We start from the raw sequence: 24816 nt of genomic DNA, 5'->3' as shown, positions 1-24816 counted from the left end.
GGACCAACTAGAAATGACTAATTCTCTTAACAGGCCAAATACACTGAAAAGGCCCACTAAAGTGCTATAATACCCACAATGGTGTGCATATAATACACAGAGTGGAAGAGCTCCCTTCTACTACCGCACGGCAATCGGTACCGGAGCGTCAAGTCTAGGTCCAAGAGGCTTCTAAACAGCTTCTACCCCCCAAGCCATAAGACTCCTGAACAGCTAATCAAAGGCCTACCCAGACTCCTCTTTTACACTGCTGCTACTCTCTGTTTATAATCTATGCACAGTCACTTTAACTCTACCTACATGTACATATTACCTCCATTACCTGGACTAACCGGTGTCCCCTTGTATCCATTACCTGGACTAACCGGTGTCCCCTTGTATCCACTACCTGGACTAACCGGTGTCCCCTTGTATCCATTACCTGGACTAACTGGTGTCCCCTTGTATCCATTACCTGGACTAACCTGTCCCCTTGTATCCACCTGGTGTCCCCTTGTATCAATTACCTGGACTAACTGGTGTCCCCTTGTATCCATTACCTGACTAACCGGTGTCCCCTTGTATCCATTACCTGGACTAACCGGTGTCCCCTTGTATCCATTACCTGGACTAACCGGTGTCCCCATGTCTCCATTACCTGGACTAACCGGTGTCCCCTTGTATCCATTACCTCGACTAACTGGTGTCCCCTTGTATCCATTACCTGGACTAACCGCTAACCTGGACTATCCGGTGTCCCCTTGTATCCATTACCTGGACTAACCGGTGTCCCTTGTATCCATTACCTGGACTAACCGGTGTCCCCTTGTATCCATTACCTGGACTAACCGGTGTCCCCTTGTATCCATTACCTGGACTAACCGGTGTCCCCTTGTATCCATTACCTCGACTAACCGGTGTCCCCTTGTATCCATTACCTCGACTAACCGGTGTCCCCTTGTATCCATTACCTGGACTAACCGGTGTCCCCTTGTATCCATTACCTCGACTAACCGGTGTCCCCTTGTATCCATTACCTGGACTAACCGGTGTCCCCTTGTATCCATTACCTCGACTAACCGGTGTCCCCTTGTATCCATTACCTGGACTAACCGGTGTCCCCTTGTTACCTCAACCGGTGTCCCCTTGTATCCATTACCTGGACTAACCGGTGTCCCCTTGTATCCATTACCTCGACTAACCGGTGTCCCCTTGTATCCATTACCTGGACTAATGTCCCCTTGTACCTTACCTGGACTAACCGGTGTCCCCTTGTATCCATTACCTGGACTAACCGGTGTCCCCTTGTATCCATTACCTCGACTAACCGGTGTCCCCTTGTATCCATTACCTGGACTAACCGGTGTCCCCTTGTATCCATTACCTGGACTAACCGCTCTCCCCTTGTATCCATTACCTGGACTATCCGGTGTCCCCTTGTATCCATTACCTGGACTAACCGGTGTCCCCTTGTATCCATTACCTGGACTAACCGGTGTCCCCTTGTATCCATTACCTGGACTAACCGGTGTCCATTACCTGGACTACCCGGTGTATCCATTACCTGGACTAACCGGTGTCCCCTTGTATCCATTACCTGGACTAACCGGTGTCCCCTTGTATCCATTACCTGGACTAACCGGTGTCCCCTTGTATCCATTACCTCGACTAACCGGTGTCCCCTTGTATCCATTACCTGGACTAACCGGTGTCCCCTTGTATCCATTACCTGGACTAACCGCTCTCCCCTTGTATCCATTACCTGGACTAACCGGTGTCCCCTTGTATCCATTACCTGGACTAACCGGTGTCCCCTTGTATCCATTACCTGACTAACTGGTGTCCCCTTGTATCCATTACCTGGACTAACCGGTGTCCCCTTGTATCCATTACCTGGACTAACCGCTCTCCCCTTGTATCCATTACCTGGACTATCCGGTGTCCCCTTGTATCCATTACCTGGACTAACCGGTGTCCCCTTGTATCCATTACCTCGACTAACCGGTGTCCCCTTGTATAAAGCCTCCCTACTGTTATTTTACTGCTGCTGTTTAATTATGTGTTACTTTTATTTTCAATTTTTATTTTTTACTTCTTATAGCTGGTTGTTGGTTAAGGGCTTGTGAGTAAGAATTTCACTGTAAGGTCTACACACGTGCCAAATACAACTGTATTTTTATTTTATGTGATTTGATCCACATCACAGGGGTTTAGTTTAATCCCTAATGGTCGACTGACTGGTCGTTAATGTGGATAGACTCCTTAAGAAGCACCAACGGCCTTCAGAGGGACCCAGTGCAGGGATGAAACACAGACTGCTTCCAAAACACATGGACATGGTTTCCACATGTATGGGTTAGAGGTCACAGCAGATAAAGAAGACAAGGTGGGGGAGACAGACAGAGAGAGACAGAGAGAGAGAGAGGGAGATAGAGAGAGAGAGAGAGAGAGAGAGAGAGAGAGAGAGAGAGAGAGAGAGAGAGAGAGAGAGAGAGAGAGAGAGAGAGAGACAAGAGAGAGAGAGAGAGAGAGAGAGAGAGAGAGAGAGAGAGAGAGAGAGAGAGACTGAGAGAGAGAGACAGAGAGAGAGAGAGAGAGAGAGATAGAGAGAGAGAGAGAGAGAGATAGGAGAGAGAGACAGAGAGAGAGAGAGAGAGAGGAGAGAGAGAGAGAGAGAGACAGAGAGAGAGGGAGAGAGAGAGAGAGAGACAGAGAGAGAGAGAGAGAGAGAGAGAGAGAGAGAGAGAGAGAGAGAGAGAGAGAGAGAGAGAGAGAGAGACAGAGAGAGAGAGGGAGAGAGAGAGAGAGAGAGAGAGAGAGAGAGAGAGAGAGAGAGAGAGAGTATATATATATATATATAGAGAGAGAGAATATATATAGAGAGTGAGGTCACAGCAGAGCACAACCAGGCATCAGATATCCATCACTCTGATACCATTGTTCCTGTGTGTCTGGCAGAGACAGACCTGATTATGACAAGTACCAAACTCTAGTAGTATCCCCTTATGGAAAGAGATAGGCTGCTTCAGAAGTAGTGCACTATATAGGGGAAAAGGGTGCCATTTGGGATGCGGAACCAATACTCGCGCAGTCATTCAACCGATGAGGAAAGATACCGAGTCAACGTCTTTTATACGACTAGAGACGTGACACGTGTTATACAGCCTTTAGCTGTTCACTATCTGTTCTTTGACACACTGTCTGTCGGGAGAAATATCTTGTTTTTAGTCAAGAGATCCTTAGTGCACTGTGTTGAGATGGTGTGTGTGGACAGAGTGATGCATTATCTCTGGCTTTAATCCAGTGGGGTAAATTCATGCTTCTGGATTGTGTACTGGTTGTCATGGTGACTGTGACCCTTGGCGATGGCATCAACTGAACAGTCCTTCCCTGTACAGGTGGGAGTCAGTAAGAACCCAATCAACCCTGTTGCCCTCTGCCCACTGAACCCCAGCCTGTAGGGTCAAGGTTAGGGGACGGTTGTTGGTACTGAACATGTAGTGTAAGTCAGAATAAATAGAGGGAGATGGAGGGAGATGGAGGGAGATGGAGGGAGATGGAGGGAGATGGAGGGAGATGGATGGAGATGGATGGAGGAGATGGAGGGAGATGGAGGGAGATGTGGGGGGGTGGGGAGATGGATGGAGATGGAGGGAGATGGATGGAGATGGAGGGAGATGGATGGAGATGGAGGGAGATGGAGGGAGATGGATGGAGATGGAGGGAGATGGAGGGAGATGGGGGATGGAGGGAGATGGAGGGATGGTGGGGGAGATGGATGGAGATGGATGGAGATGGAGGGGATGGAGATGGAGGAGATGGAGGGAGATGGAGGGAGATGGGGGAGATGGATGGAGATGGAGGGAGATGGAGATGGAGGAGATGGAGGGAGATGGATGGAGATGGAGGGAGATGGAGGGAGATGGAGGGAGATGGAGGGAGATAGATGGAGATGGAGGAGATGGAGGGAGATGGAGGGAGATGGAGGGAGATGGAGATGGAGGGAGATGGATGGAGGGAGATGGATGGAGATGGAGGGAGATGGATGGAGATGGATGGAGATGGGGGGGGGGGAGATGGAGGGAGATGGAGGGAGATGGAGGAGAGATGGAGATGGAGGAGATGGAGGGAGATGGAGGGAGATGGATGGAGATGGAGGGAGATGGAGGGAGATGGAGGGAGATGGAGGGAGATGGAGGGAGATGGATGGAGATGGAGGGATGGATGGAGATGGAGGGAGATGGAGGGAGATGGATGGAGATGGAGGGAGATGGAGATGGAGGGAGATGGAGGGAGATGGATGGAGATGGAGGGAGATGGAGGGAGATGGAGGGAGATGGAGGGAGATGGATGAGATGGAGGGATGGAGGGAGATGGATGGAGATGGAGGGAGATGGAGGGAGATGGAGGGAGATGGAGGGAGATAGATGGAGGGAGATGGAGGGAGATGGAGGGAGATGGAGGGAGATGGAGGAGATGGAGGGAGATAGGGAGGGAGATGGAGGGAGATGGAGGGAGATAGATGGAGGGAGATGGATGGAGATGGAGGGAGATGGAGGGAGATGGGGAGATGGATGGAGATGGAGGGAGATGGAGGAGATGGAGGGAGATGGATGGAGATGGAGGGAGATGGAGGGGGAGATGGAGAGATGGAGGGAGATGGAGGAGATGGATGGAGATGGAGGAGATGGAGGGAGATGGAGATGGAGATGGAGGGAGATGGAGGGGAGATGGATGGGGGAGATGGAGGAGATGGGGGAGATGGAGGGAGATGGATGGAGATGGAGGGAGATAGATGGAGGGAGATGGAGGGAGATGGAGGGAGATAGATGGAGGGAGATGGAGGGAGATGGAGGGAGATGGAGGGAGATGGAGGGAGATGGAGGGAGATGGAGGGAGATGGAGGGAGATGGAGGGAGATGGAGGAGATGGAGGGAGATGGAGGGAGATGGGGGAGATGGAGGGAGATAGATGGAGAGATGGAGGGAGATGGAGGGAGATGGAGGGAGATAGAGGGAGATGGAGGAGATGGAGGGAGATGGATGGAGATGGAGGGAGATGGAGGGAGATAGATGGAGGGAGATGGAGGAGATAGATGGAGGGAGATAGATGGAGATGGAGGGAGATGGATGGAGAGATGGAGATGGAGATGGAGGGAGATGGATGGAGATGGAGGGAGATGGATGGAGATGGAGGGAGATGGAGGGAGATGGATGGAGATGGATGGAGATGGATGGGAGGATGGGGGAGATAGAGGAGATGGATGGGATGGATGAGATGGATGGAGATGAGGGGTGAGAGATGGATGGAGATGAGGGGTGGGGGAGATGGATGGAGATTGGAGGGGAGATGGATGGAGATGGAGGGGTGAGGGAGATGGATGGAGATGGAGGGAGAAGGATGGAGATAGAGGAGATGGATGGAGAAGGATGGAGATGGATGGTGATGGATGAGATGGATGGAGATGGAGGTGGTGAGGGAGATGGAGGGAGATGGATGAAGATGGAGGAACTGGAGGAGATGGATGGAGATGGATGGATGGATGGAGATGGAGGTGGTGAGGGAGATGGAGGGAGATGGATGGAGATGGATGGAGATGGAGGGACTTGGATGGAGATGGAGGGAGATGGATGAGATGGAGGTGGTGAGGGAGATGGAGGGAGATGGATGGAGAAGGGTGGAGGGAGATGGATGGTGATGGATGAGATGGATGAAGATGGATGGAGATGGAGGAGATGGATGGAGATGGAGGAGATGGAGGGAGATGGAGGGACTTGGAGGGAGATGGAGGGAGATGGAGGGACTTGGAGGGAGATGGATGGACTTGGAGGAGATGGATGGAGATGGAGGGAGATAGATGGAGATGGAGGGAGATGGAGGGAGATGGATGGAGATGGAGGGAGATGGATGGAGATGGAGGGACTTGGAGGAGATGGATGGAGATGGAGGGGTGAGGGAGATAGATGGAGATGGAGGGAGAAGGATGGAGATGGAGGGAGATGGATGGAGATGGAGGGGGTGAGGAAGATGTAGGGAGATGGAGGGGGTGAGGGAGATGTAGGGAGATGGAGGGGTGAGGGAGATGTAGGGAGATGGAGGGAGATGGATGGAGATGGAGGGGTGAGGAAGATGTAGGGAGATGGAGGGGGTGAGGGAGATGTAGGGAGATGGAGGGGTGAGGGAGATGTAGGGAGATGGAGGGGTGAGGAGATGTAGGGAGATGGAGGGTGAGGGAGATGTAGGGAGATGGAGGGGGTGATGGAGATGTAGGGAGATGGAGGGTGAGGGAGAGGTAGGGAGATGGACCCTCAGTGAGGGAGATGTAGGGAGATGGAGGGGGTGAGGGAGATGTAGGGAGATGGAGGGGGTGAGGGAGATGTAGGGAGATGGAGGGGTGAGGGAGATGTAGGGAGATGGAGGGGTGAGGAGATGTAGGGAGATGGAGGGGTGAGGGAGATGTAGGGAGATGGAGGGGTGAGGGGAGATGTAGGGAGATGGAGGGGTGAGGGAGATGTAGGGAGATGGAGGGGTGAGGGAGATGTAGGGAGATGGAGGGGTGAGGGAGATGTAGGGAGATGGAGGGGAGAGGGAGATGTAGGGAGATGGAGGGGTGAGGGAGATGTAGGGAGATGGAGGGGTGAGGGAGATGTAGGGAGATGGATGGTTTGAATGATCCTCAGGTCCAACTGCATGCTAAGACAAGACGGACGGACGGACAGCTGGGCTTTGTGTAGGGTAGCTGTAAACTCACCACGAAACATTGTGATCTGAACGCACACACACACATCATACATGCACACACACACAAACACACACACACCCACACCACAAACACACAGAGCTGTGATCTGATCTGCCCCGGGAATGATCTCTGCGTTACCGTGGCAAAACGTCAACACAGTCAAATGAATAAAGCAGACGAAGTGTTTTGTAATTCTTTAGGTCTCTAACAGACAGATCCCCAGCTATCTACCATCCCAGATACCACTATGTACCATCCAGATACCACTATGTACCATCCCAGATACCACTATGTACCATCCCAGATACCACTATGTACCATCCCAGATACCACTATGTACCATCCAGCTACCACTATCTACCATCCCAGATACCACTATATACCATCCAGCTACGGCTCTACCATCCAGCTACCACTATCTACCATCCAGCTACCATCTATCTACCATCCCAGATACCACTATCTACCATCCAGCTACCACTATCTACCATCCCGCTCCACTATCCACCATCCCAGATACCACTATCTACCATCCAGCTTCCACTATCTACCATCCAGCTTCCACTATCTACCATCCCGCTTCCACTATCTACCATCCAGCTACCACTATCTACCAGCCCAGATACCACTATCTACCATCCATGACACCAATATGTACCATCCAGCTACCACTATCTACCATCCCAGATATAACCATGTACTATCCAGCTACCACAATATACCATCCAGCTACCACTATCTACTATCCTAGCTACCACTATCTAGGTATCCCAGCTACCACTATCTACCATCCAGCGACCACTATCTACCATCCCAGCTACCACTATCTACCACCCCTGTACCACTATCTACCATCCCAGATACCTGTTCTACCATCGGGGGACACCATCTACCATCCCAGATACCACTATCTACCATCCAGCTACCACTATCTACCATCCCAGATGGTACTATCGACCATCCCAGATACCACTATCTACCATCCAGCTACCCTATCTACCATCCAGCTGTAGGGTCTGATCCCAGATACCACTGGATCTACCATCCAGCTACCACTATCTACCATCCCAGATACCACTATCTAGCATCTCAGATACCACCACCCCAGATACCACTATCTACCATCCCAGAACCACTATCTACCAGCCCAGCTACCACTATCTACCATCCAGCTACCACTATCTACCATCCCAGATACCACTATCTACCATCCAGCTACCACTATCTGGATCCCAGATACCACTATTAATCTCAGATACCACCACCACAGATACCACTATGTACCATCCCAGATACCACTATGACCATCCAGTGCCACTATCTACCATCCAGCTACCACTATGTACCATCCAGCTACCACTATCTACCATCCCAGATACCACTATCTACCATCCAGCTACGACTATCTACCATCCAGCTACCACTATCGACCATCCCGCTTCCACTATCTACCATCCCAGATACCACTATCTACCATCCAGCTTCCACTATCTACCATCCAGCTTCCACTATCTACCATCCCGGGAGGACTATCTACCAGCCCAGATACCACTATCTACCATCCATGACACCAATATGTACCATCCAGCTACCACTATCTACCATCCCAGATATCACCATGTACTATCCAGCTACCACAATATACCATCCAGCTACCACTATCTACTATCCTAGCTACCACTATCTACCATCCCAGCTACCACTATCTACCATCCCAGCTACCACTATCTACCACCCCATATACCACTATCTACCATCCCAGATACCTCTATCTACCATCGCTGATACCACCATCTACCATCCCAGATACCACTATCTACCATTCCAGATACCACTATCTACCATCCCAGATACCACTATCTACCATCCCAGAGGCCCCACTATCGACCATCCCAGATACCACTATCTACCATCCAGCTACCACTATCTACCATCCAGCTACCACTATCTACCATCCCAGATACCACTATCTACCATCCAGCTACCACTATCTACCATCCCAGATACCACTATCTACCATCTCAGAATACCACCACCAGATACCACTATCTACCATCCCAGATACCACTATCTACCAGCCCAGATACCACTATCTAGAGCCCAGATACCACTATCTACCAGCCCAGAAAGAGACCACTACCTACCATCCCAGATACCACTATCTACCACCCCAGATACCACTATCTACCATCCCAGATGACTATCTACCATCCAGCTACCACTATCTACCATCCCAGATACCACTATCTAGGTGAGATACCACTATCTACCAGTCCACCTACCACTATCTACCATTCCAGATACCACTATCTACCATCCAGCTACCACTATCTACCATCCCAGATACCACTATCGACCATCCCAGATACCACTATCTACCATCCAGCTACCACTATCTACCATCCAGCTAACACTATCTACCATCCCAGATACCACTATCTACCATCCAGCTACCACTATCTACCATCCCAGATACCACTATCTACCCTCTCAGATACCACCACCACAGATACCACTATCTACCATCCCAGATACCACTATCCACCAGCCCAGATACCACTATCTACCAGCCCAGATACCACTATCTACCAGCCCAGATACCACTATCTACCAGCCCAGATACCACTATCTTCCCAGATACCACTATCTTTGACCATCCCAGATACCACTATCTAAAATGTTAGTCCACCTACCACTATCTACCATCCCAGATACCACTATCTACCATCCCAGCTACCACTATCTACCACCCCATATCCACTATCTACCATCCCAGATACCTCTATCTACCATCGCAGATACCACCATCTAGATCCCAGATACCACTATCTACCATCCCAGATACCACTATCTACCATCCAGCTACCACTATCTAAATCCCAGATACCACTATCGACCATCCCAGATACCACTATCTACCATCCAGCTACCACTATCTACCATCCAGCTAACTATCTACCATCCCAGATACCACTATCTACCATCCAGCTACCACTATCTACCATCCCAGATACCACTATGCTACCATCTCAGATACCACCAGTGAGATACCACTATCTAGATCCCAGATACAGGTTTGTCCATCCCCAGATACCACTATCTACCACCCCAGATACCACTAGACCACCCCAGAGATGTGCCACTATGAGGGGGATGGAAGATACCATATCTACCAGTCCACCTACCACTGTTTGCTGTTTGGGAGCTGTAGGGAAGGTACAGAAAAGATAGTTGATGGTTGACTTACAGTAGATGATGTCCTATGAGGATGGTACAGAGCAGCATAGGCAAGATACAGTACATTTGTCCTATGAGTGATGGTACAGAGCAGCATAGGCAAGATACAGTACATTTGTCCTATGAGTGATGGTACAGAGCAGCATAGGCAAGATACAGTACATTTGTCCTATGAGTGATGGTACAGAGCAGCATAGGCAAGATACAGTACATTTGTCCTATGAGTGATGGTACAGAGCAGCATAGGCAAGATACAGTACATTTGTCCTATGAGTGATGGTACAGAGCAGCATAGGCAAGATACAGTACATTTGTCCTATGAGTGATGGTACAGAGCAGCATAGGCAAGATACAGTACATTTGTCCTATGAGTGATGGTACAGAGCAGCATAGGCAAGATACAGTACATTTGTCCTATGAGTGATGGTACAGAGCAGCATAGGCAAGATACAGTACATTTGTCCTATGAGTGATGGTACAGAGCAGCATAGGCAAGATACAGTACATTTGTCCTATGAGTGATGGTACAGAGCAGCATAGGCAAGATACAGTACATTTGTCCTATGAGTGATGGTACAGAGCAGCATAGGCAAGATACAGTACATTTGTCCTATGAGTGATGGTACAGAGCAGCATAGGCAAGATACAGTACATTTGTCCTATGAGTGATGGTTTCAGAGCAGCATAGGCAAGATACAACATTTGTCCTATGAGTGATTACAGAGCAGCATAGGTCTCCTGATACAGTAGTTTGTCCTATGAGTGATGGTACAGAGCAGCATGGCAAGATACAGTACATTTGTCCTATGAGTGATGGTACAGAGCAGCATTGGCAAGATACAATACATTTGTTGGTAGGATGAGTGATGGTACAGAGCAGCATAGGCTCTATCTCTCTGTAGGGGACTTTGATAGGATGGAGTGATGGTACAGAGCAGCATAGGTAGATACAGGCTCTATTTGTCCTAGAGTGATGGTACAGATGTCATAGGCAAAGATACAGATTTGGATGGATGAGTGATGGTAAGAGACAGGTGTAGGCAAGATCAGGCTTTGTCCTGTGAGTGATGGTATGGAGAGCAGCAGAGAGGCAAGATACTGTACATTTGTCCTATGAGTGATGGTACAGAGCAGCATAGGCAAGATACAGTACATTTGTCCTATGAGTGATGGTACAGAGCAGCATAGGCAAGATACAGTACATTTGTCCTATGAGTGATGGTACAGAGCAGCATAGGCAAGATACAGTACATTTGTCCTATGAGTGATGGTACAGAGCAGCATAGGCAAGATAGAGTACATTTGTCAGTCTATGAGTGATGGTACAGAGCAGCATAGGCAAGACACAGTACATTTGTCCTATGAGTGATGGTACAGAGCAGCATAGGCAAGATACAGGGATTTGTCCTATGAGTGATGGTACAGAGCAGCATAGGCAAGATACAGTACATTTGTCCTAGGATGTGATGGTACAGAGCAGCATAGGCAAGATACAGTACATTTGTCCTATGTAGTGATGGTACAGAGCAGCATAGGCAAGATACAGTATTCATTTGTCCTATCTCCCGAGTGATGGTACAGAGCAGCATAGGCAAGAACAGACATTTGTCCTATGAGTGATGGTATCAGAGCAGCATAGGCAAGATACAGTACATTTGTCCTATGAGTGATGGTACAGAGCAGCATAGGCAAGATCAGTACATTTGTCCTATGAGTGATGGTGATAGAGCAGCATAGGCAAGATACAGTACATTTGTCCTATGAGTGATGGTACAGAGCAGCATAGGCAAGATACAGTACATTTGTCCTATGAGTGATGGTAAGAAGAGACCCCTAGGCAAGATACAGGATTTGTCCTATGAGTGATGGTACAGAGCAGCATAGGCAAGATACAGTATCATTTGTCCTATGAGGGATGGTGACAGATGGAGCATAGGCAAGATACAGTACATTTGTCCTATGAGTGATGGTACAGAGCAGCATAGGCAAGATACAGTACATTTGTCCTATGTAGTGATGTTGATAGGATGGAGCAGGTAATGAGGCAAGATACAGTACATTTGTCCTATGAGTTGATAGGATGGAGCAGGTATGAGAGCCCCTGGTGTAATCAATATCATTTGTCCTATGAGTGATGGTGACAGATGCAGCATAATGAAGAGATGGTGTAATCTGTATCATTTGTCTCTCTGTAGTGATGTTGATAGGATGGAGAAGATAATGAAGAGACCCTGGTGTGATGGTATCAGGCTCTATGTCCCGGTAGGGATGTTGATAGGATGGAGATGGTAATGAAGAGACCCTGGGCAAGTACAGTACATTTGTCCTGTAGGGATGGTTGACAGAGATGGAGAGGCAAGATACAGTACATTTGTCCTATGAGTGATGTACAGAGGGATGTTGATAGGAAGATAATGAAGATTTGACCCCTGGTGATGGTATCAGGCTCTATCTCCCTGTAGTGATTTGATCCTATGAGAGGTAATGAAGAGACCCCTGGTGCAAGATATCAGTACATTTGTCTGTAGGGAGTTGATGGATGGAGAGGTAATGAAGAGACCCCTGGTGTAATCTGTATCAGGCTCTTCTCCCTGAGGGATGTTGATAGGATGGAGAGGTAATGAAGAGACCCCTACTGTACATTTGTCCTGTGAGTTGATAGGATGGAGAGGTAATGAAGAGACCCTAGTGTAATCTGTATCAGTCTTATCTCCTGTAGGGGATGTGGATAGGATGGAGAGGTAATGGCAAGAGTACATTTGTCCCTGAGTGATGGTCAGAGCAGCATAGGCAAGATACAGTATCTTGTCCTGTGAGTGATGGTGGAGAGCAGCATAGGCAAGATACAGGTCCTATGAGTGATGGTAGAGCATAGGTAAGATACAGTACATTTGTCCTGAGTGATGGTACAGAGCAGCATAGGCAAGATACAGTCATTTGTCCTATGAGTTGATAGGATGGAGAGGTAATGAAGAGACCCCTGGTGTAATCTGTACATTTGTCTCTCTGAGTGATGGTAGGATGGAGAGCATAGGCAAGGTACTGTACATTTGTCCTATGAGTGATGGTGATAGAGCAGCATAGGAAGATACCCCTGGTGTACATTTGTATCAGGCTCTATCTCTCTGTAGTGATGGTACAGAATGAGCAGGTAGGCAAGATACCCCTGGGTAATTTGTCAGGCTCTATGAGTGATGGTGATAGGATGAGAGGCAATGAAGAGACCCCTGGTGTAATCTGTATCAGGCTCTATCTCCCTGTAGTGATGTTGATAGGATGGAGAGGTAATGAAGAGACCCTGGTGTAATCTGTATCAGGCTCTATCTCCCTGTAGGGGGCGTTGATAGGATGGAGAGGTAATGAAGAGACCCCTGGTGTAATCTGTATCAGTCTCTATCTCTCTGTAGGGATGTTGGTAGGATGGAGAGGTAATGAAGAGACCCCTGGTGTAATCTGTATCAGTCTCTATCTCTCTGTAGTGATGTTGATATGAATGAGAGGTAATGAAGAGACCCCTGGTGTAATCTGTATCAGGCTCTATCTCTCTGTAGTGATGTTGATATGAATGAGAGGTAATGAAGAGACCCCTGGTGTAATCTGTATCAGGCTCTATCTCTCTGTAGTGATGTTGATAGGAATGAGAGGTAATGAAGAGACCCCTGGTGTAATCTGTATCAGGCTCTATCTCTCTGTAGGGGATGTTGATAGGATGGAGAGGTAATGAAGAGACCCCTGGTGTAATCTGTATCAGGCTCTATCTCTCTGTAGGGGACGTTGATAGGATGGAGAGGTAATGAAGAGACCCCTGGTGTAATCTGTATCAGTCTCTATCTCCCTGTAGGGGACTTTGATAGGATGGAGAGGTAATGAAGAGACCCCTGGTGTAATCTGTATCAGGCTCTATCTCTCTGTAGGGGACGTTGATAGGATGGAGAGGTAATGAAGAGACCCCTGGTGTATTCTGTATCAGGCTCTATGTCCCGGTAGGGATGTTGATAGGATGGAGAGGTAATGAAGAGACCCCTGGTGTAATCTGTATCAGGCTCTATCTCTCTGTAGGGGATGTTGATAGGATGGAGAGGTAATGAAGAGACCCCTGGTGTAATCTGTATCAGGCTCTATCTCCCTGTAGGGGATGTTGATAGGATGGAGAGGTAATGATGAGACCCCTGGTGTAATCTGTATCAGGCTCTATCTCCCTGTAGGGGACGTTGATAGGATGGAGAGGTAATGAAGAGACCCCTGGTGTAATCTGTATCAGGCTCTATCTCCCTGTAGGGACGTTGATAGGATGGAGAGGTAATGAAGAGACCCCTGGTGTAATCTGTATCAGGCTCTATCTCCCTGTAGGGGATGTTGATAGGATGGAGAGGTAATGAAGAGACCCCTGGTGTAATCTGTATCAGGCTCTATCTCCCTGTAGGGATGTTGATAGGATGGAGAGGTAATGAAGAGACCCCTGGTGTAATCTGTATCAGGCTCTATCTCCCTGTAGGGGATGTTGATAGGATGGAGAGGTAATGAAGAGACCCCTGGTGTAATCTGTATCAGGCTCTATCTCCCTGTAGGGGGCGTTGATAGGAATGAGAGGTAATGAAAAGACCCCTGGTGTAATCTGTATCAGGCTCTATCTCCCTGTAGGAGTAGATAGAGTAGTAATGAAGAGGTCATTGTTTCTCTGATTGGTAATCTATTATATTATACATTCAGGTCATTACTGTGGAGGTCCCTGTCTACTACTGTGTTAATATGTAGCTGTTGTCCAATATCTAGACAGAGGGGTCTAATAATGGCCCTGGATAGAGCCTGTCCATCTGTCTCTCTGCGTGCCTTCCAAAATACTGTGCACTACTTCTGACCAGGGCTCTGGTGTAAAGTCGTGCACTATGTTGGTAGTAGGGTGCCATTTGGGACAGAGCCTCTGGGTTGACCCAGCGTCTGTTTGCTCAGGTTAAATATTGTCTGAAGGACTAGTGGAGACTAATGTGGTTTATCACAGAACCCTGGGCCTGGGCTGATTCTTTTGGCAGTGTGTGAGTGTGTGTGTGTGTGTGTGTGTGTGTGTGTGTGTGTGTGTGTGTGTGTGTGTGTGTGTGTGTGTGTGTGTGTGTGTGTGTGTGTGTGTGTGTGTGTGTGCTCCACTGCCCACGGGACATGCTACAGAACACGTGTGACTGTGTGTGATGGTGTAAGAGTGTATCCACGGGACATGCTACAGAACAGGGTCCTATTGGACATGCTACAGAACAGGGTCCTATTGGACATGCTACAGAACAGGGTCCTATTGGTCCTAGGGTTGGACATGCTGGACAGAACAGGGTCGGTCCACTGGACATTGAACAGGGTCCTATTGGACATGCTACAGAACACGGTCCTATTGGACATGCTACAGAACACGGTCCAGAACAGGGTATTGGACATGCTGCTACAGAACACGGTCCTGGATTGGTCCACTGGACATGCTACAGAACAGGGTCCTATTGGTCCACTGGACATGCTACAAAACAGGGTCCTATTGGACATGCTACAGAACAGGGTCCTATTGGACATGCTACAGAACAGGGTCCTATTGGACATGCTACAGAACAGGGTCCTATTGGACATGCTACAGAACACAGTCCTATTGGTCCACTGGACATGCTACAGAACAGGGTCCTATTGGACATGCTACAGAACAGGGTCCTATTGGACATGCTACAGAACAGGTTCCTATTGGTCCACTGGACATGCTACAGAACAGGGTCCTATTGGTCCACTGGACATGCTACAGAACAGGGTCCTATTGGACATGCTACAGAACAGGGTCCTATTGGACATGCTACAGAACAGGTTCCTATTGGTCCACTGGACATGCTACAGAACAGGGTCCTATTGGACATGCTACAGAACAGGGTCCTATTGGACATGCTACAGAACAGGTTCCTATTGGTCCACTGGACATGCTAAAGAACAGGGTCCTATTGGTCCACTGGACATGCTAAAGAACAGGGTCCTATTGGTCCATTGTGACACCTGGTCCTTCTTGTCGAAGACTTAGAGCTATTCCTCAAAACAAGTGAAAACACTTTCCCAGAAAGCCTGACTGAAGTCCCCAATGACTGCCATCCTTGATAAAAAATTAGCAAAATAAATATTTACAAAATAACTCATGCAAATACAAATATAGTTTCTATATTATATAGCACGGAAAACAAATTTGGGAAATTATATTATTTTACACTAATACAATTGCTCAGAGAAATATATTTTTTAACAAGTAATACAAAACGTAATCTAAAACAAACAACTATTCCAGTACCCTCCCTTTCCAGGAAAACGACACTGAGCTTTTTTCTAGAATGTTTTCTGAGATTGTAGAACCCGTTGGGAGGGCTCTTAGAACATCCCCCCGGGGGCGGCAGGTAGAATCTATAGGTCCTTCTGTAGCTCAGTTGGTAGAGCATGGCGCTTGTAACGCCAGGGTAGTGGGTTTGATTCCCGGGACCACCCATACGTAGAATGTATGCACACATGACTGTAAGTCGCTTTGGATAAAAGCGTCTGCTAAATGGCATATATTATTATTATCCCCCCGGGGCGGCAGGTAGCCTAGTGGTTAGAGCGTTGGACGAGTAACCAGAAGGTTGCGAGTTCAAGCCCCCAGAGCTGATAAGGTACAAATCTGTCATTCTGCCCCTGAACAGGCAGTTAACCCAACTGTTCCCAGGCTGTCATTGAAAATAAGAATTTGTTCTTAACTGACTTGTCTGGTAAAATAAATGAAAATACAGAATCTTTCCAGATCCTTGATATCCTTCATCTGCGTTTATGATGTTTTATGCCCTTTTCAAATCAAACCTTAAGTTTTCAACGGGGTTCACGTCTGGAGACTGAGATTCTGTGGTCAATTAACTGTTTATTTGTGGATGTTGATGTGTTGCTTGGGGTTTATTGTCTTGCTGGAAGATCCACTTGCGGCCAACTGTCATCCTCCTGGCAGAGGCAACCACGTTCTTGGTTACAATGTCCTGGTACTTATTAGAGGTCATGATACCGGTTGACCTTTAACAAGTGGAAGCAATTACTAGCCACCATAACATCAAAGAGCCACAACCATATTTTACCGTAGGGTATGAGGTACTTTTCTGCATGTTCTTCTGATTAATCAACGCCAAGCCCACCACTGGCGCGGCCAAAGATATTTATTTACATGTCATCTGTCCACAGCATCAGTTCCAATCAACTGCCAAATGCTGTTCATCAAACTCCATGCTGCGCTATGGTCGGCCGACATGGAAATAGAGCCAGTGCATTTACATTCAAACCGCCTTGTCTTCCCTTGGTACATGCGGCACTATTTATCAATATGTTTGTTGACCTTATCTTCATCACAGGCAGGTAGCCTAGTGGTTAGAGTGTTGGGCCAGTAACCAGCAGGTAGCCTAGTGGTTAGAGTGTTGGACTAGTAACCAGCCTAGTGGTTAGAGTGTTGGGCCAGTAACCAGCAGGTAGCCTAGTGGTTGGGCCAGTAACCAGCAGGTAGCCTAGCGGTTAGAGTGTTGGACTAGTAACCAGCAGGTAGCCTAGTGGTTAGAGTGTTGGACTAGTAACCAGCAGGTAGCCTAGTGGTTGGGCCAGTAACCAGCAGGTAGCCTAGTGGTTGGGCCAGTAACCAGCAGGTAGCCTAGTGGTTAGAGTGTTGGACTAGAAACCAGCAGGTAGCCTAGTGGTTAGAGTGTTGGGCTAGTAACCAGCAGGTAGTTTAGTGGTTAGAGTGTTGGACTAGTAACCAGCAGGTAGTTTAGTGGTTAGAGTGTTGGACTAGTAACCAGCAGGTAGTTTAGTGGTTAGAGCGTTGGGCCAGTAACCAGCAGGTAGCCTAGTGGTTAGAGCGTTGGGCCAGTAACCAGCAGGTAGCCTAGTGGTTAGAGCGTTGGGCCAGTAACCAGCAGGTAGCCTAGTGGTTAGAGTGTTGGGCCAGTAACCAGCAGGTAGCCTAGTGGTTAGAGCGTTGGGCCAGTAACCAGCAGGTAGCCTAGTGGTTAGAGTGTTGGGCCAGTAACCAGCAGGTAGCCTAGTGGTTAGAGTGTTGGGCCAGTAACCAGCAGGTAGCCTAGTGGTTAGAGTGTTGGGCCAGTAACCAGCAGGTAGCCTAGTGGTTAGAGTGTTGGGTCAGTAACCAGCAGGTAGCCTAGTGGTTAGAGTGTTGGGCCAGTAACCAGCAGGTAGCCTAGTGGTTAGAGTGTTGGGCCAGTAACCAGCAGGTAGCCTAGTGGTTAGAGTGTTGGGCCAGTAACCAGCAGGTAGCCTAGTGGTTAGAGTGTTGGGTCAGTAACCAGCAGGTAGCCTAGTGGTTAGAGTGTTGGACTAGTAACCAGCAGGTAGCCTAGTGGTTAGAGTGTTGGACTAGTAACCAGCAGGTAGCCTAGTGGTTAGAGTGTTGGGCTAGTAACCAGCAGGTAGCCTAGTGGTTAGAGTGTTGGGTCAGTAACCAGCAGGTAGCCTAGTGGTTAGAGTGTTGGACTAGTAACCAGCAGGTAGCCTAGTGGTTAGAGTGTTGGACTAGTAACCAGCAGGTAGCCTAGTGGTTAGAGCGTTGGACCAGTAACCAGCAGGTAGCCTAGTGGTTAGAGTGTTGGACTAGTAACCAGCAGATAGCCTAGTGGTTAGAGTGTTGGGCCAGTAACCAGCAGGTAGCCTAGTGGTTAGAGTGTTGGACTAGTAACCAGCAGGTAGCCTAGTGGTTAGAGTGTTGGGCCAGTAACCAGCAGGTAGCCTAGTGGTTGGGCCAGTAACCAGCAGGTAGCCTAGTGGTTGGGCCAGTAACCAGCAGGTAGCCTAGTGGTTAGAGTGTTGGACTAGAAACCAGCAGGTAGCCTAGTGGTTAGAGTGTTGGGCTAGTAACCAGCAGGTAGTTTAGTGGTTAGAGTGTTGGACTAGTAACCAGCAGGTAGTTTAGTGGTTAGAGTGTTGGACTAGTAACCAGCAGGTAGTTTAGTGGTTAGAGCGTTGGGCCAGTAACCAGCAGGTAGCCTAGTGGTTAGAGCGTTGGGCCAGTAACCAGCAGGTAGCCTAGTGGTTAGAGCGTTGGGCCAGTAACCAGCAGGTAGCCTAGTGGTTAGAGTGTTGGGCCAGTAACCAGCAGGTAGCCTAGTGGTTAGAGCGTTGGGCCAGTAACCAGCAGGTAGCCTAGTGGTTAGAGTGTTGGGCCAGTAACCAGCAGGTAGCCTAGTGGTTAGAGTGTTGGGCCAGTAACCAGCAGGTAGCCTAGTGGTTAGAGTGTTGGGCCAGTAACCAGCAGGTAGCCTAGTGGTTAGAGTGTTGGGTCAGTAACCAGCAGGTAGCCTAGTGGTTAGAGTGTTGGGCCAGTAACCAGCAGGTAGCCTAGTGGTTACAGTGTTGGGCCAGTAACCAGCATGTAGCCTAGTGGTTAGAGTGTTGGGCCAGTAACCAGCAGGTAGTCTAGTGGTTAGAGTGTTAGGGAGGTAACCACCAGGTAGCCTAGTGAATAGAGTGTTGGACTAGTAACCAGCAGGTAGCCTAGTGGTTAGAGTGTTGGACTAGTAACCAGCAGGTAGCCTAGTGGTTAGAGCGTTGGGCCAGTAACCAGCAGGTAGCCTAGTGGTTAGAGTGTTGCGCCAGTAACCAACAGGTAGCCTAGTGGTTAGAGTGTTGGACTAGTAACCAGCAGGTAGCCTAGTGGTTAGAGCGTTGGACTAGTAACCAGCAGGTAGCCTAGTGGTTAGAGCGTTGGACTAGTAACCAGCAGGTAGCCTAGTGGTTAGAGTGTTGGGCCAGTAACCAGCAGATAGCCTAGTCGTTAGAGTGTTGGGCCAGTAACCAGCAGGTAGCCTAGTGGTTAGAGTGTTGGACTAGTAACCAGCAGGTAGCCTAGTGGTTAGAGTGTTGGACTAGTAACCAGCAGGTAGCCTAGTGGTTGGGCCAGTAACCAGCAGGTAGCCTAGTGGTTGGGCCAGTAACCAGCAGGTAGCCTAGTGGTTAGAGTGTTGGACTAGAAACCAGCAGGTAGCGTAGTGGTTAGAGTGTTGGGCTAGTAACCAGCAGGTAGTTTAGTGGTTAGAGTGTTGGACTAGTAACCAGCAGGTAGTTTAGTGGTTAGAGTGTTGGACTAGTAACCAGCAGGTAGTTTAGTGGTTAGAGCGTTGGGCCAGTAACCAGCAGGTAGCCTAGTGGTTAGAGCGTTGGGCCAGTAACCAGCAGGTAGCCTAGTGGTTAGAGCGTTGGGCCAGTAACCAGCAGGTAGCCTAGTGGTTAGAGTGTTGGGCCAGTAACCAGCAGGTAGCCTAGTGGTTAGAGCGTTGGGCCAGTAACCAGCAGGTAGCCTAGTGGTTAGAGTGTTGGGCCAGTAACCAGCAGGTAGCCTAGTGGTTAGAGTGTTGGGCCAGTAACCAGCAGGTAGCCTAGTGGTTAGAGTGTTGGGCCAGTAACCAGCAGGTAGCCTAGTGGTTAGAGTGTTGGGTCAGTAACCAGCAGGTAGCCTAGTGGTTAGAGTGTTGGGCCAGTAACCAGCAGGTAGCCTAGTGGTTACAGTGTTGGGCCAGTAACCAGCATGTAGCCTAGTGGTTAGAGTGTTGGGCCAGTAACCAGCAGGTAGTCTAGTGGTTAGAGTGTTAGGGAGGGTAACCACCAGGTAGCCTAGTGAATAGAGTGTTGGACTAGTAACCAGCAGGTAGCCTAGTGGTTAGAGCGTTGGACTAGTAACCAGCAGGTAGCCTAGTGGTTAGAGCGTTGGGCCAGTAACCAGCAGGTAGCCTAGTGGTTAGAGTGTTGCGCCAGTAACCAACAGGTAGCCTAGTGGTTAGAGTGTTGGACTAGTAACCAGCAGGTAGCCTAGTGGTTAGAGCGTTGGACTAGTAACCAGCAGGTAGCCTAGTGGTTAGAGCGTTGGACTAGTAACCAGCAGGTAGCCTAGTGGTTAGAGTGTTGGGCCAGTAACCAGCAGATAGCCTAGTCGTTAGAGTGTTGGGCCAGTAACCAGCAGGTAGCCTAGTGGTTAGAGTGTTGGACTAGTAACCAGCAGGTAGCCTAGTGGTTAGAGTGTTGGACTAGTAACCAGCAGGTAGCCTAGTGGTTGGGCCAGTAACCAGCAGGTAGCCTAGTGGTTGGGCCAGTAACCAGCAGGTAGCCTAGTGGTTAGAGTGTTGGACTAGAAACCAGCAGGTAGCGTAGTGGTTAGAGTGTTGGGCTAGTAACCAGCAGGTAGTTTAGTGGTTAGAGTGTTGGACTAGTAACCAGCAGGTAGTTTAGTGGTTAGAGTGTTGGACTAGTAACCAGCAGGTAGTTTAGTGGTTAGAGCGTTGGGCCAGTAACCAGCAGGTAGCCTAGTGGTTAGAGCGTTGGGCCAGTAACCAGCAGGTAGCCTAGTGGTTAGAGCGTTGGGCCAGTAACCAGCAGGTAGCCTAGTGGTTAGAGTGTTGGGCCAGTAACCAGCAGGTAGCCTAGTGGTTAGAGCGTTGGGCCAGTAACCAGCAGGTAGCCTAGTGGTTAGAGTGTTGGGCCAGTAACCAGCAGGTAGCCTAGTGGTTAGAGTGTTGGGCCAGTAACCAGCAGGTAGCCTAGTGGTTAGAGTGTTGGGCCAGTAACCAGCAGGTAGCCTAGTGGTTAGAGTGTTGGGTCAGTAACCAGCAGGTAGCCTAGTGGTTAGAGTGTTGGGCCAGTAACCAGCAGGTAGCCTAGTGGTTACAGTGTTGGGCCAGTAACCAGCATGTAGCCTAGTGGTTAGAGTGTTGGGCCAGTAACCAGCAGGTAGTCTAGTGGTTAGAGTGTTAGGGAGGGTAACCACCAGGTAGCCTAGTGAATAGAGTGTTGGACTAGTAACCAGCAGGTAGCCTAGTGGTTAGAGCGTTGGACTAGTAACCAGCAGGTAGCCTAGTGGTTAGAGCGTTGGGCCAGTAACCAGCAGGTAGCCTAGTGGTTAGAGTGTTGCGCCAGTAACCAGCAGGTAGCCTAGTGGTTAGAGTGTTGGACTAGTAACCAGCAGGTAGCCTAGTGGTTAGAGCGTTGGACTAGTAACCAGCAGGTAGCCTAGTGGTTAGAGCGTTGGACTAGTAACCAGCAGGTAGCCTAGTGGTTAGAGTGTTGGGCCAGTAACCAGCAGATAGCCTAGTCGTTAGAGTGTTGGGCCAGTAACCAGCAGGTAGCCTAGTGGTTAGAGTGTTGGACTAGTAACCAGCAGGTAGCCTAGTGGTTAGAGCGTTGGGCCAGTAACCAGCAGGTAGCCTAGTGGTTAGAGTGTTGGACTAGTAACCAGCAGGTAGTTTAGTGGTTAGAGTGTTGGACTAGTAACCAGCAGGTAGTTTAGTGGTTAGAGCGTTGGGCCAGTAACCAGCAGGTAGCCTAGTGGTTAGAGCGTTGGGCAAGTAACCAGCAGGTAGCCTAGTGGTTAGAGCGTTGGGCCAGTAACCAGCAGGTAGCCTGAGTGGTTGAGTGTTGGGCCAGTAACCAGCAGGTAGCCTAGTGGTTAGAGCTTGGGCCAGCTAACCAGCAGGTAGCCTAGTGGTTAGAGTGTTGGGCCAGTAACCAGCAGGTAGCCTAGTGGTTAGAGTGTTGGGCCAGCTAACCAGCAGGTAGCCTAGTGGTTAGAGTGTTGGGCCAGTAACCAGCAGGTAGCCTAGTGGTTAGAGTGTTGGGTCAGTAACCAGCAGGTAGCCTAGTGGTTAGAGTGTTGGGCCAGTAACCAGCAGGTAGCCTAGTGGTTAGAGTGTTGGGCCAGTAACCAGCATGTAGCCTAGTGGTTAGAGTGTTGGGCCAGTAACCAGCAGGTAGTCTAGTGGTTAGAGTGTTAGGGAGGGTAACCACCAGGTAGCCTAGTGAATAGAGTGTTGGACTAGTAACCAGCAGGTAGCCTAGTGGTTAGAGTGTTGGGCCAGTAACCAGCAGGTAGCCTAGTGGTTAGAGTGTTGGACTAGTAACCAGCAGGTAGCCTAGTGGTTAGAGCGTTGGGCCAGTAACCAGCAGGTAGCCTAGTGGTTAGAGCGTTGGACTAGTAACCAGCAGGTAGCCTAGTGGTTAGAGCGTTGGGCCAGTAACCAGCAGGTAGCCTAGTGGTTAGAGTGTTGGGCCAGTAACCATCAGGTAGACTAGTAGTTAGAGCGTTGGGTCAGTAACTAGCAGGTAGACTAGTGGTTAGAGTGTTGGGCCAGTAACCAGCAGGTAGCCTAGTGGTTAGAGTGTTGGGCCAGTAACCAGCAGGTAGCCTAGTGGTTAGAGTGTTGCGCCAGTAACCAGCAGGTAGCCTAGTGGTTAGAGTGTTGGACTAGTAACCAGCAGGTAGCCTAGTGGTTAGAGCGTTGGACTAGTAACCAGCAGGTAGCCTAGTGGTTAGAGTGTTGGACTAGTAACCAGCAGGTAGCCTAGTGGACTATTCTATCAACGGGACCTGAATAGAACTGGACTATTCTATCAGGTAAGGTTAAGGGGGTAGGGGGGTGTCTCTTTGTTAACAACAGCCTCAGGTAAGGTTAGGGGGTGTCTCTTTGTTAGCGGGGTGGTGTCTCTCTCTTTGTTAACAACAGACTCAGGTAAGGTTAAGGGGAAGGGGGGTGTCTCTTGTTAACAACAGCCTCAGGTGAGGTTAAGGGGGAGGGGGGTGTCTCTTGTTAACAACAGCCTCAGGTAAGGTTAAGGGGGAGGGGGGTGTCTCTTTGTTAACAACAGCCTCAGGTAAGGTTAAGGGGGGGGGGTGTCTCTTGTTAACAACAGCCTCAGGTGAGGTTAAGGGGGAGGGGGGTGTCTCTTGTTAACAACAGCCTCAGGTAAGGTTAAGGGGGAGGGGGGTGTCTCTTTGTTAACAACAGCCTCAGGTAAGGTTAAGGACTGTTTCGCCAACACAAACTGGAATACGTTCCGGTATTCTGCCGATAACATTGAGGTGTTTACCAACATCAGTCACCGGCTTCATTAATAAGTGCATCGACAACATAATCCACACCAGTGACCGTACGTACATATCCCAACCAGAAGCCCTGGATTACAGGCAACATCTGCACTGAGCTAAAGGCTAGAGCTGCCCCTTTCAAAGTAGCGGGAGAAGAGTTATCGTTACTCATTGTGTATTTATTCCGTGTGTTATTTTCCTTCTATAATTGTTCTATATGTCTAACTGCATTGTTAGGAAAGCAAGCATTATTATTTGAAACGTTGATTTGATTTGTGATATGCACACCAGACTCCAGACATGCTTCGTCTCTGGCTTGGGGACTCGGCAGATGCTTGGCAGGGTAGCAGGGTAGAGGTGCTGGGGAGGAGGGGGCAGGGCAGGAGGTTGTGTTGAGTAGACCATACATCAGCACTTTTTACTGGGCACAGATCTATCTATCTCCTATCTCTCCGGCCAGCCATAACTGGGGTCCAGAGTCCAAGGACAAACCCACTGTCTGTCTGTATGGTGTCCCAAACCGCTTTGCCCCAGACACAGAAGTGAAGATTCTCTCTCTCTCTCTGTCTCTCACTCTCTCTCTCTCTCTCTCTCTCTCTCTCTCTCTCTCTCTCTCTCTCTCTCTCTCTCCCTCTCTCTCCATCCCCCTCACCCATTTCTTTCTCTCTTTCTCTCGCTCTTGCTCTCTCTCTCTCTATTTCCTCCCTCTACCATCTACCTCTCTCTGTCTCTCACCCAGTCAGAAGTCTGGCAGCTGAAAGGGGACAGAGGGGAGGGAGGGAGGCTGTTGCAAGGAGGACTGTTGGAGGGTGGATGGATGGAGCAGCGGGAGGCGTTGACCTCACTGAAGAGTGGCCAGGGCCCCTATTTCAATGTCTCGTCATGGCCAGCAGAGTCAGATGGCTTCCAGCTGGATAGGACCGGGTAGAGCGGCGTGGTTCAGTCCTCGGCTCTCTTGCCTTGAGTCCTTCTATCATATCTA

At 49.2% G+C, this 24816-nt stretch overlaps 1 long non-coding RNA gene across 3 annotated transcripts; it reads left to right on the top strand.

Moving 5' to 3' along the window:
• The first annotated feature begins 17671 nt into the window (after positions 1 to 17671).
• Positions 17672 to 22041, top strand: LOC127926575 (uncharacterized). Of its 3 annotated transcripts, XR_008124467.1 has the most exons (7): positions 17672 to 17967; positions 18631 to 18739; positions 19629 to 19706; positions 19894 to 19924; positions 20784 to 20861; positions 21049 to 21079; positions 21783 to 22041. It is a non-coding gene; the product is annotated as an uncharacterized LOC127926575 (long non-coding RNA). The 3 variants fall into 3 exon arrangements; XR_008124468.1 differs by lacking the exon at positions 17672 to 17967 and having other exon boundaries at positions 18594 to 18739; positions 19668 to 19706; positions 21783 to 22027; XR_008124469.1 differs by lacking the exon at positions 17672 to 17967 and having other exon boundaries at positions 18594 to 18739; positions 19629 to 19667; positions 21783 to 22027.
• The last annotated feature ends 2775 nt before the right edge of the window (positions 22042 to 24816 follow it).

This window comes from Oncorhynchus keta, unplaced genomic scaffold (assembly GCF_023373465.1).
Source record: "Oncorhynchus keta strain PuntledgeMale-10-30-2019 unplaced genomic scaffold, Oket_V2 Un_contig_7836_pilon_pilon, whole genome shotgun sequence".
In the NCBI taxonomy this organism is placed as follows: Eukaryota; Metazoa; Chordata; class Actinopteri; order Salmoniformes; family Salmonidae; genus Oncorhynchus; species Oncorhynchus keta.
Note: the sequence above shows the minus strand (reverse complement) of the source record. Positions and strands in the feature narration are given on the sequence as shown.